This window comes from Tenrec ecaudatus, chromosome 7 (assembly GCF_050624435.1).
Source record: "Tenrec ecaudatus isolate mTenEca1 chromosome 7, mTenEca1.hap1, whole genome shotgun sequence".
In the NCBI taxonomy this organism is placed as follows: Eukaryota; Metazoa; Chordata; class Mammalia; order Afrosoricida; family Tenrecidae; genus Tenrec; species Tenrec ecaudatus.
The window spans coordinates 7,895,352-7,912,058 of record NC_134536.1 but is presented as its reverse complement, the minus strand read 5'-3'; the positions used below and the strand labels follow the sequence as shown (position 1 = coordinate 7,912,058).

At 53.5% G+C, this 16,707-nt stretch overlaps 1 long non-coding RNA gene across 1 annotated transcript; it reads right to left on the bottom strand.

Moving 5' to 3' along the window:
- Positions 1-270: 270 nt before the first annotated feature.
- On the bottom strand, positions 271-16,279 carry LOC142452625 (uncharacterized). Its single transcript, XR_012785341.1, has 5 exons — positions 16,170-16,279; positions 12,808-12,974; positions 11,658-11,849; positions 3,712-3,775; positions 271-1,395 (listed from the first exon to the last, which is right to left on the bottom strand). It is a non-coding gene; the product is annotated as an uncharacterized LOC142452625 (long non-coding RNA).
- Between the last annotated feature and the right edge of the window lie 428 nt (positions 16,280-16,707).

The window sequence follows — 16,707 nt, the reverse complement described above, 5'->3', positions numbered from 1 at the left end:
GGCTCCTACCAGGCCCTCCACTACATTTCTTTGTCTCGCTGGAGAGTTGGGGGTACTGCTTCTCCAGGGGACCTTGGAGAGTAAACCTCCCCTCCCCCAAGTGAAAGTTTGAACTTCTCCCTGGAGCCAAGGCCCCAGCGTTCTCTGTTCCCCTCTCCTCTCACCTCCCTCCCCTGAAACTCTCCCACCTCTCAAGAGAAGGACAATTACTCACAAAGACAAGGCAGGCACAGAAATAGCCAACCTATTTGTGGTTTCAATGCAAGCAGTTTTATTTTTACAGCAAGTTGCTGTATTTCTTTTTTTCTAAGTATAAATCATTATCCACCCCAAACGAGACTCCGGTCCCATCTGCGAGGGTTCCTGCTTTGCTGGGGGTGCTCATTAGTCACAAAAACAAGTGGCACCTCTCAGCGCCCACTCTGTCTGGGGGAAGAGGGACCCCTATGGCTTCCAGGGGCCCCAAACCAGCCCCTGGGGGGCTCCATGCCCCCCAACTCCACAGCTCCCGGACACCTGGTGACAGTACAGCTCGGTTGGTCCATTTGCTGTCCCCTGCACTGGAGCGGGCAGGGAAGCAGCCATTGGCCAGGCCTCCCCTCTATTGACTTAAACCATGACGTCAAGGTCCGCCTCTAGTTGGTCACTCAGCTGAGGGCTGCACAGCACCCAAGGGACAGAGTCAAACGTCACAACATCAGGACGGTCCCTGATCTCTCGGAAGCAGCCAGCGAGCAGGGCAGGTCTCCTGGCCCTCTCAGTCTCCCTCACCCCTTATTTCTCTTGGGGTCCCTCCCTTACCCACTGTGATGGGGAGTCCTTCTCCTCCGGCCTGTTAGTCCCCACCGCATCCTCTGACCCCCTTCCTCCCTGTTCTTTTCTGCCTTGCCGTTGGCTCCAGACGGTTCCTGTTGTCATTGCAGTTTTGACTCTTCTCCGGAAATACCAACTTCTCTGGGCAGCCGACCATCTCATCCCTTGGGAAAGAAACCAAGCCAGGTAATGAAGCACCTTTTGGAGGAGGCGGGGCTGCTTTGCTCACCAGGGATGCTTGCTGGCCCCATGAGGCTCCTATGCTGTGTTGGAATTGTGGGTCTTGGAGAGCATTCCCTTTGGCCTCCCTTGGGAGGACAGTCACGGGTGGGCTTCCTGCAGCTGAGCCTCTGCCCGATGCTTGCTTGGTGCTGATGGGAACAGCCTGAGGGAAGTCCAGTCGCCCTGAGTACACTTTCCCAGACCAGAAACCGGCTTCTTCCCCACGGAGGCTTGCCACGACAGCTCCAAAGGGAGGCCTGTGAATGAGGGGGCACTGCTGGGTGGTGTGTGGGTCTCAGCTGGGTTTGGGGGTCACATAACCGCACAGCCTGTATTGCCTTCGGGGTCTTTACACTGGGTCTGTTGAAAACAAAACAAAACGACAATTCACCAGAAACAGCACAACAGGTGGGAGGCGGCAGTCTGAGTTAGGGGGCCCTGGACTTCTGGAGTGGGGCAAGAATGGCTTGTGGAGCGAGGGTGGAGATGGTCGCTCAGAGGCACCTGCGAGATTGGCTGAGGTGACATATCTTGCTATAGATCTATTTACCAAAATAAAGCATCGGAAGCCAACACCAACAAGTGGTTTTATCTTAACAGACCTTAAAAAGCAAAAATACACCCCCTCCACCAAGCAAAAAACCTTGTAACTGGGGGGCCCCGGCCAGGGAACAAGGGGAAGTAACTGGATCTTGTGTCTCTGGCTGCTGCGTGGGTGAGATCAGGTTCTGATGGAAGCAGCTGCCCTGCAAGTGTCTGTAGCACTGTGGAAGGTCAGGGGCACCCCTCCACGTCCACCCCAGCGGGGGGGAGGCTCTGTTCCCTCATACTGGGGGGGGGAACTCCTGCTCTGTCTGAGGATGGTGGTGGGAAGGGACCTCCTCACCCCATAGGTGTGTCCAGATGCCCTGTTAAATCATTATACCTTTTTAAGATAATATTATTGACTGTGGGATTAGTACTGAGCCAGGTCAGAGGTTCGAATCCACCAGGTGCTCTGAGCGAGAGAGCAGCGAGACTGCCTGCCCCTGTAAAGATGTACACCCTCGGAACCCTTCACCGACAGGCTCTCTCTGGGTGGCACTGACTATGGTGGGAACCTCTAAGTGGGTATTACTGGTTCTAGTCTTGACAAGGTTAGCTAGCAGCTTGGCCAGAGGCAGATGGCTAGTTATAGGCTGAGCCGAGGATTTGAGCCCGATTGTCCTGTGTTTCCCTGGCACGTATGACCTTACAACCTTTCCCTGGGTTCCTCCCCCCCCTTTCTGAACACTGGCTGACCTGAGCGGGACCCCAAGGCTGTCAGCCACCTCCTGGGGCCACCAGCCTGTCCCTACGCTGGATCAGCGACGAGCTCTTCCCTTGGATGTGTCACCAAGTGCTGCCATTTGAAGCACAGCATTGCCGATGAGCGTGGGACCATCTGCTTGGCACATCGAAAACGCTGTCAGCAGTGGGTGAACCGCTCTGCTTCTTGGAGGAGGGAGGCTGAGCCGTGGCGGCAACTCGGGGACCAGACCCAGCAGGCTGGCGGGGCATGACACTCAGGGCGACACGGCAGGCCGCTGAGGGGCAGGGTCCTCGCCGCTGGCCCTGGCCGGTCCCTCGGGGAATGACACGAGTGAGTCTGCATCCTGTGTTCCCTGCTCTGCTGTTCTCGTCAACCGGAGTAAGAATCTCTGTCCCTGGAAAGCTAGCGCCTGGGCAACTCTTTTTGTTCACTGTTTGTCCAGCGGGTTCGACATCGTGTGTGTGTGTGTGTGTGTGTGTGTGTGTGTCCCCGCATGTGCGCATGCGATGGAAAGACCCCTGTCTCCAGCTTCCTGGTGGAAAATGCTCCTTGCCTGGGCGGTCGGCACTCTTCCCGGACATGGCTGTTAACTTGCGTGGAAACTTGGGTGTCCTCAGCCTGGTGCTGGCTCAGGGAGGAGGTGCTTGGGGCAGGCTGGTGAGCTTGGGGGGTGGGGGAGATTCTGGCTGCAGTGGGACTTTGAAAGGAGGGTGGGTGGGTCCAGCTTGGATTCCTCAGGGGGAAGCAGCTGTGTGTGGCCCCAGGAGAGCGAGGGGAGCGGAGCACATTTCTGGTGCCCTTTCTGAGTGAGACCTGCCTGAGGGTCAGTTCCAGTTGCTTGCCCAGCCTCTGTGAGAAGGGGCTCCTCCTGCTCAGCTGGGTTCTTGGTGTGAAGTCCCAGCTATTGTCCCAGGCAGGTGGGTGGGGGTGACTGGACCACTAGGGTGGGCCTTCACTGAGGTGGATGCAGATGTAAGAAGGTGTGTGGGCACTGCTGCCCCCTGGGACAGGGGCACTCTTGGTGGGACGGGCTGGGGTGGGGTGGGGTGTTGAAGCTGTTCTAGGTGCTGTGAGTGGTTAGGCGCTCCCCTGACTTCTACTCACCAGATTCAGATAGCACTGTCCCCCTGCAGGCATTGCCAAATGTCCCCTCCTGGGGAGTTCAGTGCTGGGGTGCATGAAACTGCCCCCTGGGAAGGGGAAACTGGCCCCTGGGAAGGGGAGCTGGGCTCCAGGCTTCCTCAAGCAGGTGTGAGGAAGATGGGGCCAGGTGAGGGCCACGGGCCAGGTACACTGCCCTGTGTGTCCCCACTGGTCCCAGTCCCTTCCCTGCATGGAAATCCCTTCTCACAGGGGCTTCTGTTTACCCAGGTCCCCGCACACACCTTTCCTTCCAGGGCTGCAGGGCCCCCACAGGTCCAGCTTGGCCAGGCTGCTCTTTGCGGTTGCCTAGGAACGAGAGAGATGTTAAGTGGCCTGCCCTCCGACCCCCTTCTCCTTTCTCTCTTCCTTTTAACCTCACTTCCTTTGCTTTCTTCCTTCATCCTGCCTTTTCTTTCCTCCCCCATGTTCCCTTTTCTCCTCCCCCTTCCTTCTTCTCCCAACTTTCCTCCTCCTCCACCCCCTCCCTTTTCCCCATCCCCCTCCCCACTCCTTCCTTCCCCGCTTCCTGATTCCTGTAGCAACCAGGGGGAGGTGGCCCATTGGTGGGTAGGTGGAGGGATGCCCGCTGCTCTGGGTGCTGGGAACCCTTGGGGAAGCACCCCAAGGGGAGCATTTCAAGTTCTCGGCCCCTAGGGCTGGGTTCTTTTCCCTTCTCCCATCAGCCCAGCTGCCCATCTGTTCTTGTACTTCCATTGAGATGGGAAGGCACTCACTAGTTCCTGGCAGATCTGCCAGCACGGGCTGCACCGAGCTTCCATCCTTCCACATCGATGGCAACAGTGGCCACACTCCCCGCCTGCTGTGGGCTCCTGAGCACAATGTGGCCTTCCCTGCAGGCTCCCACTGGCCAAGGCTTTCAGTCAGATGCCTGGCCTTCCCAAAACACACGAGAGGGCAAGTGTATGGAGGAGGGAGGTTCAGAGGGCCCAGCCACTGTGCTTTGGGGCTGGCTTTTGGGGGCCCAGTTGGAGTGAAAGGGGAGGTCGGAGGTGAAGTCTCCTTAGGGACAGACAGAGCTGGCAGGTGACCAACGCAAAGCCCTTTTCCGAAACGTCTCTTTCGCCTTCACAGGTCCCACCTGTCCGTCCTCTTTGTTGGAGGGCAGTGGTTGGGGGGTTCCACTCAGTCTTTCTTGTGGTTGCTTGTGGGAGATGATGGAGCAGGGTGGGGAGGCACCCACATGGGGGCACAGCCCTGCCAGGGCAAGGATGCATCAGTGGGGACTCAGGCAAAGGGTCAGGAGGAGCCCGGAGCGCCTGAGGGGGGTCTATCCCAGGGCGAGGGGGGTCTGACATGACATGACAGAGCTCAAGCAGAGTGAGGAGGTGCTCTGTGCGGTGGGGGGGAGGGGGGCAGGGGGGAAGAGGAGGGCAGTGGGGGGAGAGGGGGCAGGGTAGGGCAGGGGAGGCCCAGGGCTTGGTCTACATTCAAGTGAGTTGATCAAATAAGTAAATATACTGAGGACAATGGGGTGGGGGTGGGGGGCAGGCTTCTCACTGTTGGAGAGGGGCTTAAGGACGGGCAGGTGTGGGGGGAGGAGGAAGTTATAAGCAAGGAATGGGAGAAAACAAGTGAACTCAGCACTGTGAGACTAGAATAGGAGACATCAGCATGGCTTTGTGGAATACGTACAGAAAAGGTGTTAATATAAGTATGAGTATGTCTGAGCATACATGTATGCGTTTGTAGATTTGCATCCCCTAGCTCTGTCCACTGAGAGGGCCCTGGCACCCTGGCAGGGTAACATCCCACTAGCAGTGAGCATACTTTGTACTCATATCTGGGCTTCCAAACACCTTTCTCTACACACCAGACCCGTGTCAAGAAATAGATGGGTCTAGGGACCATCAGAAAATGGACACATATCTCAGACATGTTTTTATTCTAGAAAGTATGGATGTGCTTAAAGAATGATTGGGAATGTAACAGAGACACGGGGCGATGGCTTAGAAAGGCTATCACCGGCCACACTGGGACACTTCAGGCATGAAAATAATTCTAGTAAATAGTCCAGGGAACAAACTCGCAAACCAGGAGGCTGTCGGGTGAATAAATCGAAAGTCTGATGAGTAGCTGGGTAGCTACCTAATCTCAAAGCATCTCCCCCCTGCATTCTTGCTAATCACAGCGGGAGGAGGAACCTGACAGACACTCCTTATCAGGTGTGACTGACCAGCAGTCAGCAACAGGATAGACTGAGATTATGCCCTGCCCGATGGAATGCGGGGAGCTGGCTACAGCAACACTTCAGGGTCTCCATGGACATGAGGCAGAGGTCCTCATGCAATTAACTCTGAACACCATTTTAAGGGGGTAGCAGACAAATGCGAACGACCAAAGGAATGTTCCAGATTAAAGGCGCCTAAACTAGATATAAAGCATGATTCTGGACTAAATTATTTTGCTATAAAGGGATCCATGAGATCTTCGATCCATCTTTTACTGAAATAACCGGTCACATTTAAATGGGGTCTGAAGATAAGAGAGTTGAGCTGTGTCTGTGTGAATTTCCTTGTCCTGGCGGCCATTTCTAAGTCATGGCCATTTCGGTGCACGCAAAGGAGCCCTGGTGCTATGGGGAAGGATGTGGTGGGCTGCTAACCAGAAGGCCAGCAGTTCAAACCCACAGCTTGGGGAGAAAGCTGAGATTCTCTGATCTTGTAAAGACTTACATTCTCAGAAACCCAAACGAGCAGTTCGACTCTGTCCTACAGGGTCACTGAGTCAGAGCGGACTCGATGGCAGTGGAGGTGGTGTGGTTGGAGCAGTTTGTGCGTGTCAGACCTCTGAGAAAGGAGGACAAGCACTGGGGCACTCACATTGCTGTGTTGGTGAAGAATACCGACTACGTCATAGATTGCCACAAGAATGGACAAATTAGTCTTAAAGGAAATACAACCAGAATATTCCTTAGGATGGACACGAGAGAACTAAGAGACTTCAGCTCACTGACTGCACACATCACCAGGACAGACCTAGAGAAGGACATCCTGAGTAGTTAAGTAGAGAGCTGACTTCAGGCAAGGTCTTGATCTAGGCTGACATGCTACATACACAGTGGTTCTCAACCTGCCTAATGCCATGACCCTGGGGACCCCCCAACCATAAAATTATTTTCGTTGCTACTTCATCACTGTCATTTTGCTGCTGTGATGAATCGAGTGACCCGTTTAGGGGTCGAAGGAACCACAGGTTGAAAACTGCTGCCCTATGACAATGCATAAGACACCAAATGTGGTAGCTAGAGAGGCTGATTCTGGGACGTTGAGCTTCACAGGAAATAAAGAAGTGGAGTGAATATTGATTAGAAGCGGACTGAATGCTGATTAGGTGAAAAAAGTGAACAGACGAGGCCAGAGAGCAGACAGATGGTGGAACGGCAGCTGGCTTGGTGTGGCGCTGCCGCGCGAACTCCTGCGAGCAGCGTTCAAGACAGCAGCCTGATGGTCACGGACACATTCTGGCGACCAGAGATCAGAAAGGTAGGATCCCCCCTCATTCTCCATGCCATCCTGCTGACAAGAAGTGTGACCCGTCTCCAGCCTCACCCACCCTGCAGCTGGAGACAGCTCCGAGGTTAGAGGCAGACCCTCAGGAATTGGGTACTGGATATCGCGTCCATGTCTAGAAGTACATGGACTTCCCCTTAGCAGACCAGCAGAACATGAAGCACTGGGTCCCTGGCCACCCCTGAACAGGCAGGAGCTCCTTCCACAACCAGCCTCTCTTCCCCCTAGCTGCCCTCTGGGCCTGAACCAATTCCTACTGGGAACAAGGATCCTGACCTCAGCCACCATCTGAGGAGGCACAAATGAATAGGTGCCCCATCCCCGACTGTGCCTAGGCAAGAAGGAACTCCACCTAGGACCCGGGTTTCTCCTTCCTTCCACCCCCCTACTCCAGTGAGCTCTTGGCTGTCAGAGGGTGCCCACCTCCACCAAGGGCCCCACCTCCGTAATTCTCTCCTGCTTTTGTTTCCCGATTCTTTCCTTAAAAAAAAAAAAAAATCATTTCTTTTTCTGCTTTCTGCTTCTCTCCCTTTTCTTTCCCACTTCCCGTCTTTCTTTGTCCTTCCAGTTTTCCTCTTTTCTTTTCCTCCTCTGCTTTTGCTCATTCTATCTCCTTTCTCTTTTCTCTCACTCTTCTTGTTTTTATTTTCCTTTCCATTTGTTAGTTATCGAATTCTTTATTCTTGCTGTTTTCTCCTGCTTGCTTTTCCTTTATTTATTACTTGCTAGGTTTTATGTTTTTCCCCTTCCATTTTCCTGTCTCACTGAACAGGTGAGCACAACTGTGTCCACACAGCACAGCCACACCGATATTCCCTGCATTTCCATGCACTGGCTGAGGCCCTCTACCTGCTCCTTCATCGTCTGATCATTGACAGGTAGCAGCCAACACCTACCAAACCCACCCTAGACTGTGCCATGTGGGCAGCAAGCAGGGACTGTACACACACTCACATGCTCTGCCATACACACCAGGAGACAGGGCATCAACTAAATGCAAATACAATACCATAAAACACAAGGCCAGAAGCACTTTCTTAGGAAGAAATGCATCAGCGCTACCTGGTACGTTGTTCAAGAGAATGGTGCTCAGGCTTCTTCAATGTATTGAGAAAAATGATCATGAAATCAGGGAAAGCACCAATAATAATAACAGCAACATTTCAGGAGATTTCAGGAAAACGCTACAAGACCAACTTGACAAAATAAATTTTAAAAAAATGAAACTATACAAAAACAGCATTTAGAAATCCAGAAGAACAATACTAAGATTTCAGAAACAGACTTAATGGGAAAGGCAAAGGGGTGGAACTGATTCGATGGAGGAGGAACTAGTGTGCTTGAAGAAAATCTCACAATAATTGTTAGAGAAACAATCAGAGCAAAATAGAGCAGAAAAATTTGAAGAAACCCAAAGAATTATGTGGGACACAATCAGGAGGAATAGCTTCCATGCAACTGGAATTTCAGAGCAGGCAGAGACCCAAAGAAGAGAGAACTGCCGAGGCCTTGTCCAGAGAAGTGCCCCTCCCATCCCGGACCATGACAGGTAAGCATGGAATAGCTTGGATGAACCTGAACAGGGTCAGCCTGAAAAGAAAATCCTGAAGATGCTGCACAGTAAAAAATGCCCAAACCAGAGACAAGGAAAGAACTCCGAGAGCAGGTCAGGAAAAACAAAAAGTTACGTACAAAGCACACCCAGGAAGACCGAGCTCTGCTTTCTCTGCAAAGACCCCCACCTCCCATGGAAAGCAGCTGAGGGTCCGGCCTTCTCCGTAATTTGGTGAGCTTAGCCTGTGTGCCAGGTGGTGGTGGTGGTGTAGCTGGAGCTGCAGGAAAAAGTGGGGCAAGCATCCAAGAGTCCAGTGGATGGGGTCTGGGTTTTAGTTACAGCCAACGGGGATGATTTCGAATTCAATCATTGAATCAGTGAACATCTATCTTCTGTGACCCAGGGACTGTGAGGGAAAGGACTATTCTGGGGGTGTGAGTGAGTGTTGAGTCCTGGGTTGAGAAGGACATGCTGGGATCCCAGAGTCACCTCTCTGTGACTGTGGGGGTGCCCCCAACCTCAACATCTCAGGTCAGCCCATGGAACAAGTAGTAGTAACTCTCTCAGAGGGTGCTGGGAGAATCAGTGGCTGAGCGCTTGGGCTCTGTCCAAGAGCTGCACCCTCGCTAACTGGCAGTGGTCAGTTAGGGAAGTGAGCCACAGTGGCCCCTGCCCTGGGGCATTGTAACCCAGTATGGTGTCTCACACGGAGTATTCAGGGAGGGGTGAGGGGCAACATGGCCGGGTCAGGGGAGGGGGAAATGGGGGGCTGGCGTGGGCTTAGCCCCAGGGAAAAGGGTCTAGCAGATGAACTAGACCGGGGGGGTGGGTGGAGGGGGGGGTCAGGGGCAGAGGAAGGAATGTGATCAAAGGTACCACTGAGCAGGGTGCAGAGCAGATGTGGGGTGGGCTGGGGTGGGTATAGGGACTCAGCTTCCGTCCCATGAAAGACTGGTGGGCCGGGACCCTAGGGGCCCTCGAATGCCTTATCTACTAGGCATCGAGTAGCCAGGGGCTGGTGGTGAGAGGCTGAGTGTAGGGCAGGGCAGGGCAGGAGCCAGTCTGGTCTTGAGAAAGGTCATCCTGCCAGCAGCATGGTGTATTGTGGGGGAGTTGGCTATGACCAGTTGCAGGGGCATGTGGCAGGAGGCATTTATGACAATCCTGCGGAGAGATGCTACAGCAGAGGGGACATGCTACAGCAGAGGGGACAGAGAGGTCATGGTGAGGAGACAGGAAGTGACATCACCCATGGAGAGGGAGAGAGGGCCCTCTGGCAAGGTCTGGGATCATTGCTTGGAAGTCTGGGCTGTAAGGCTGGGCCGGGGAGGGTGGGTGTGGGTTTTGGGTCCTTGGAGGCTGGAGCTGTCAGCAGGAGGTCCAGCTGGAGATGCTTGGGGCAAAATGGGCTGGAGCGGCTGAGACGGTCATCACCAGCACCAGGAGAGGCTTGACACAGAGGTGAGACACCATCATGAGGGGAGTCTCAAGAGGAAGATGGGGCGAGGGCAAAGGGCAGTGGCCAAGGCGTGGTCAAGGAGGGGGGAGAAGGAAGAGCCGGACAGATGGGGGAATGGAGAAAAGAAAGTGTAACATGATTTCAGATGTAGACAGGAGCCAGCAGGTAGCCAGACCTTTCTGTGCAGGCACCGCTGGTGGCCTCGAACCTCCACCCTGTGGGCTGGTAGCCGAGCACGCCATCATTTGCACGCCAGGAACGATGGATACTGCACACCATCCTGTTCCTGACACATTCAAAACCAAACCCACGGCCTCAGGGTGATGCCTACCCCTAGTGCGCCCGTGGGTTTCGGAGTCAGGCAGTGGTGCGGGAGCAGAAGGCTCATCGTTTGCCCCTGCAGGGTGGCTGGTGAGTTTGAAGCTCAGACCTTGCGGTTAGAGGCCCAACGGGAAGGCTGCAGCTGAGTTCCCTTGAGGAGGACCCGGCTCCCTTCTAGCTGTCCTGAAGAAAGCACACCATTTGCCTATTTGCCTTCCCCCTCTGCTATGGGAAGGGTGAGGCTGGGTGCTCCCCCTCAGCAGGCAGGCTGTAGAGCTGGGGGTGATTTGGGAGAAGAGTCAGTAGGTCTGACGTCGGTGTTGCTGCCACCATGGCGATGGGCTGCCCTTGGAGATGGTGTTTAACCGGTCACCTCTCCACTTCGGGCCGGGGCCTTCTGGATGTCTATGAAAGACCAGTATGGAAGGTCCAGTTGACTGTGGTGGTTGCTTATGGTGACATGAAGGCCATAAAAAAATGTCCCTAAAGGTCAACTAGCCATGCTCAAGGGTTACAGAAGGTCATGGGCGAGTGAGCATGGGCAGTGAGTCAGCTGAAGGCATCACAGTGGCACCGAGGTGGCCCTGAGCAATGGGTTCTGGCTCTGCTCTGATTACACATGGGGTCTGTGGTCCGTCGGGGCCCATTTTCCCTGGAAATAGAGCCGGGCTGAGCACTCAGCTTCTAACCTCGTGGTGGGTGCCTTGGAAGAAAGGCCTGGCTCTCTACACCCATGACAACTCTGTGGAGCATTTTCCTACTCTGGCACACGTTAGGTTGCAACTGGCTCATCGGCGACTGTTTTTGCAGCATCTCCATGCTCCTTCAAGGAGCCCTGGCAGTGCTGATAAGCAGAGGACTGCAGCTCTAACCCGCTAGCCCCCCCTGTGGGAGAAATGGGGGGCTATTTGCTCCAAGAAGGATGAACAGCTTCGGGCACGCTGTGAGTCCAGATCGACTCGGCGGCGGTGGGTTTGGGTTTGTGGTTGGGCCTACTTCAGGCTTTGCTTCTCAGGAACCACTGGGGTCCAGTCAGCCCTGTAACGGCGAGACTTCGTCCTCCGGGTCTGCACATCCCCCTGGTTTCGGGGGAGAAGAGTAACGTATGTGACCTTTTGTACAGAGGAGATAGTTAATCAGTACCCGCAGCCTGCTTACCTCTGAGCGGATTGTGGATTCAAACGCAGAGGGTATCACAATGTGACCCTGTGTTTGGAAACTTACTGCTGGGGAGAAGAGAGCCCTCAGAAGTGAGACATACATTCCCTCTGGCTCCAGGGCACAAGCCCCAAACCCACTGCTACCACGTTGGTTCCCACTCACAGCGAATTCTCTAGGGAGGGTGGATTGGGGCCCAGCTGCACCGGCAAACAGGGTGCAGATCTCAGCCTTGTAGAGAGCACCAGGACCCAGACCATGTTGGGCAGTGCCTGCGCCCCAGCCCCAGAAGTCCTCAAATCCATGTGGAATCCAGGCCGGCGAGCTCCCAGCCGGCCTTGGGTTCTGTTTATTCATCTGCAAAACAAGGGGCCCCATTAGCACAGTGGTTTCCGGATATTTGCCGGGGGAGGTAGGCTGGAAGGAGCTGGCTGGCTTTGTGGGTGAGGCTGGTGTAAGAAGGGGCCTCACTGCCCCAGCCCATGGGAGCTTGTGGAGCCTGGTCCCCTGTGAGCCGACAGAGGGACTCCTCTGAGCTGTGTGGTATGTGCAGTGGCCTTGTGCTCACCTGGGTGTTAGGCCTTCGTGAGATCTCATGACATGGGGAATGTGGCACCTTCCTTGTCAGCCTCCCGTGCAGATGATAAGGGTCCAGCGCCCTTGACTCCTTCTAGCCCCCCCCCCATCCTGCCACCCCCCCCCCCAGGCCCAGCACTTCCAGAAGAGGAGGAGGCAGAGAGGGTAGGGCAGTGCTTCTGACCCAACTCTTTTGTACTCTTTTGTCTCCTCAGTACTGGGTCACTGGCCTCATTTGGGGGTGGAGGCTGTGAGGGTAAGCCTCCCTTCCACCCAGGGTCACCTGTGCCAGGTCCTGACACCTCAGTGCACAGACGCAGTTGGGTAACAACTGGACTCCCGTGTCTGGACAGAGCCGGCATGCTGTCCGCACGCGGACCCTCTGCTCCCTGCTCCCCGCGACCTCAACCTTGTGGTATTTGCTTTGCCTTTGGGAAGCGGTGTGGAGCCAAGATGAAATTATTCTGCGCTAGACTGTTTGGTCAGCTAGCTGTAATTATTCCCCGCAAACACCAACACCCCGGCCGGTGGCCGGCAGAGATGAGTAATGCACACTGACCCCGGAGCCCCGAGGAGGGAAGGGCTGGCTGCGTTCACCCCCTCTCCCCATCTGCCAGTTCACTGGAGACCAAAATCCAGTTTGGCCTGGGGAATGTGACTTCATTTAGGGCCCCCCACCATGCCAAAACAACGCACAAGGATTCATTTTTCATGGGATTTTCATTTGCATTCCAATCACCTGATGATCGAAGTCTGCCCAAGTGTCCAACTCACAAATTATTCCTCTCTCCATCGAAGCACTGTTCTCATCAACTGCATAAGCGATCAGCTTGCTCTCATGGGCAAGTCCTGGGCCAAGTAGCTTCACTAAGGAGGTTCTGGGGGTGCGGACCACACCAGGTGACACTGTCAGAGGGTGAGGTGACACACTGTCAATAAAATATGCAGTGTTTCAGCAGAAATTTCTTATCTTTAAAATAAGGGTATCCTTGAGGTTAGTAATAACAACAGAAACATCTTGCATAAATACAGCTTGCAAAAAACTAATATAGCTAACAAGGCTAAAATTCTGGGCTAATTTTCTTTTTGAACCTTTTAATGCACCCAGTGAGAGAGGGCATTATCACTCAATTACTGTGATGCTCAAGGAGCCCTGATGGCATAGTGGTTTACGTTTTGGGTTGCTAATCCCCACGTCATCAGTTCGAACCCACAAGTCATCTCTTGGGAGGAAAACGAGGCTTTCTGTTCCTATCAAGATCTACAGCCTCAGAAAGCCAAAGGAGACAGTTTTACTCGGCCCTTCAGGGTCACTCTGAGTTGTAATTGACTTGATGGCAGTGGTTTTTTCTGCATGTGCCACAAGCACACCCTCTTATCATCATTGCTGCTGGTGTTTTCAGTCGCTGACTTAGGTCTTCTGGCTTGTCAGCTACAGTATGGTGGGAAGTAGTATTTGTGAACCTAGACTGATAACTTTGGGGAACAAAGTAGTATTAAAGAAAAAGGAGAGACATAAAAAGAGAGACTTCAGCTCAGTGACTAATCACAGTGTAGCACATCATGTCCTTCGATGTAGAAAGCTTTTACAAAATAATTTTTTGAACACAAACTAAGAAATATTATATAAAAGCAATTAAGAATATGTCTGTCAGATATTAGCCTATGACTAAAATGGACAGGAAGCATTACGAAGGATTCTGCATGGTCCGTGGGTGGAGGGTGACACTCGACATGACTGCACTGGGTGACGCCATTGTCGCTGCAGTCTCAGGACTCTTGAATTGTGGGTTGTATTTCACGGAGCAACTGTGTGTTGGGTGCCTGCTGGTGCCAAGTGCTGGGGACCCATGTGAGTAAGCAAAGTCCGTTCTTCCAGGAGCTCATCATTCAGTGAGGAAGATCGAGGAGGAGACGCATTGGGCTTTAATCCACAAGGTCAGCAGTTTGAAACCACCAGTGTGGCTCCGCAGGAGAAAGAAGGGGCCATTTCACTCCTGTTAATAGTTCCAGGACCAAACCCACAGGAGTGGCTCCACCTGGCCGAGAGGGTCTTGTGAGTGGGCATCCACTCAATGGGAGGGAGGCTTTGTTTTGTTTTATAAGGGAAGGCTGCTGTTGGGACACAGGCAACCAATGGAGAGCACCAGCACGGGAGAAAGAAAGCAGTTATCGGAAAAGGAAAGGATGGTGGAGTGTGGAGCTGGGGAGGATGGATGGGTGGGTGCAGGCGAGGCCTGGGGAGCAAGAGCAGGTGAGTCATCTGGAGAGTTTGGGCCAGAGACCTGGGGACCGAGGTAAGAGGCTTTGGGTGGCTGTAAAAGGCCTCTGGAAAGGCAATAAAAAGCCAAGATGTCACTCCGATGACTAAGGTGCACTTGACCCAAGCCACGGTCTTTTCAATCGGCTCATATCCATGTGAGAACTGGACCACGAAGAAAGATGGAAGAAGAGTCAGCGCGTTCCAATTGCGGTGCTGGCAAAGGGCATTGCGTACAGTGTGAGCAAAGTGGGTTTGGAGCAAGGATAGCCAGAATGGCCCTTAGGCGCGAGGGTGGCAAGGCTTCGACTGGCTCACTTTGGACGTGTCGCCAGGAAAGAGCAAGCACTAGAACAAGTAGAGTGCTTGGTAAAGCAGAGTGACAGTCACAAGGAGAGCAGCCCTCCATGAGGGGGCTTAACCCAACTGCCACCGAACGGCCTTCACATACCAACGATTCCATTTCATTCTGCTGTGTGCGGTTCCCAGGAGTCGGAGCCAACTCGATGAGCTCCAACAACAGACCACAGACGGCTGAGAGACCAGAAGTTTGGTCTTAGATGACTTCCGCACTTGAGCCTTACAATCAGGCATGCACCATAACGAACATCACATATGCTGCCCTAGTATGCTTTGTTTCGTGAAGTTTTGCTTATTAAAGCACTTAAGCATTTGACGGCACAGGACAGGGTATGGAATGTGTGGCTAATTGCCTCCTTTGCCATGAGATCAGCCTAGCTGGTGCTTGTCTATCACTACTGAACATTTTCATCAGACATATTCTAGAAGAATCCCGATCAAAAGGGAGAAAATGCAGAAAAGAATTTCAAATTCGCATGGACTCCAGACTCTCTGGAGCCGAAGTGGCTGGATGAACGCCTGAAACAATTACCCTGAGATGATATTTAAAACGAAAACTATCCTTATGAATCACTTTAAAACCAGACAATAGAAACCCAGCCCAACCCAGTGTCCTTGAGTAGATTCTAACTCCTGGGTACCCTAGAGCACAGAGTGGGACCCTAGAGTATAGGGTTTCCAAGGTGGTAAATCCGTACAGAAACAGACTGCCCTAGCTTTCTCCTGGCCGGGGCGGTGGGTGGAGGTGTGTGTGTGTGGGGTGTGTGTGTGTGTGTGTGTGTGTGTGTGTGTGTCTTGAGCATCAGGGTCTTTTATGAACCACTTGGCTGGGACCATCATTGGGCAATATCCTGCTGCTCTGCGCAAGGCTTTCAGCGGCTAGTTCCTCTAGAGTGGACAGCCTATTCCTTCTTTGTTGTCTGTCTTAGTCTGGAAGCTCTGCTGAAACCCGTTCACTGTGAGTGACCCTGCTGGCATTTGCAATGCCAGTGGCTTAGCTTCCAGCGTCCCAGTCACACGCAAGCCACCACGAGGTGAATAGGTGGTAAAGGGAACGGAGAGGGGCAGGGAACAAGAGGAAGCTCCCAGTGGCTCCAAGAATGGGCTCAAATGTAACAGCAATTGTGCAGATGGCACAGGACTGGCAGGTGTTTCCTTCTGTTGGGTATCAGGTCGATCTGAGTCAGAACTGACTCGATGGCCCCTAACAACGACACCAACCATGTCAACTGAAAGGATTCGACAGGAATCTTAGGGAACAGTGGGCTTGTGCTAGTGAGGGAGGAACGATTCAGGAAGCTTGGGTGAGAACGGACACCCAACTCGAAGCATGCCGCCCGTGTCACGGAAATTTACAAGTAGCAACTGTTAAGTCGGTGTATGCTTTGCTTGGTATCTTCTTATCAACAACAATGACAAAGTGAACGAAGACATAAACACCAAACAGACACAGAGAGCAGGGACTCCAAAGACAAACCCACCTGTAAGGGGTCTGGCTGATGCTCAGAGACGCAGGCGGATGCTCAGAGAAGTCTGGGAGTTTCTCAGATGCGGGCAGATGCTCGGAGAAGTCTGGGAGTTGGTTCCAGACCTGCAGTAACGTGACGGTCACAATCCAGTGAGTCAGCCCAGGTGGTTGGTGCACACAAAAGTTATATTTGTACGTTGTCTATCAAGTGGGCAACAGCACTATGAGAGTGTCTGAGAGATGGTGAAGATGACCAGAATGGGGCACACTGTTGAGAAGATGGAACCAATGGGCTTGCTCCGGGCAGGCTTGCTATAAACTGTCAATTTGGGAAAAACGAACCCGCCCGGAAGTGTCTATGTGGTGCAATAAAACAAGGTCCCCACCCCAGGTGAAGCTCTTGTTCTAAGTCCCTCGCCCACCCGACCTCCCCGCACCACCACCCGCAGGCCAGGTGCTCCTCTTGCTCCTAATGCCGCAGCCTCTTGAGGTGGAGGTCCCCGTCTCCCTGACCCCTCCCAGCCGGCCACCTGGCCGCCTCCCGGGCCTGA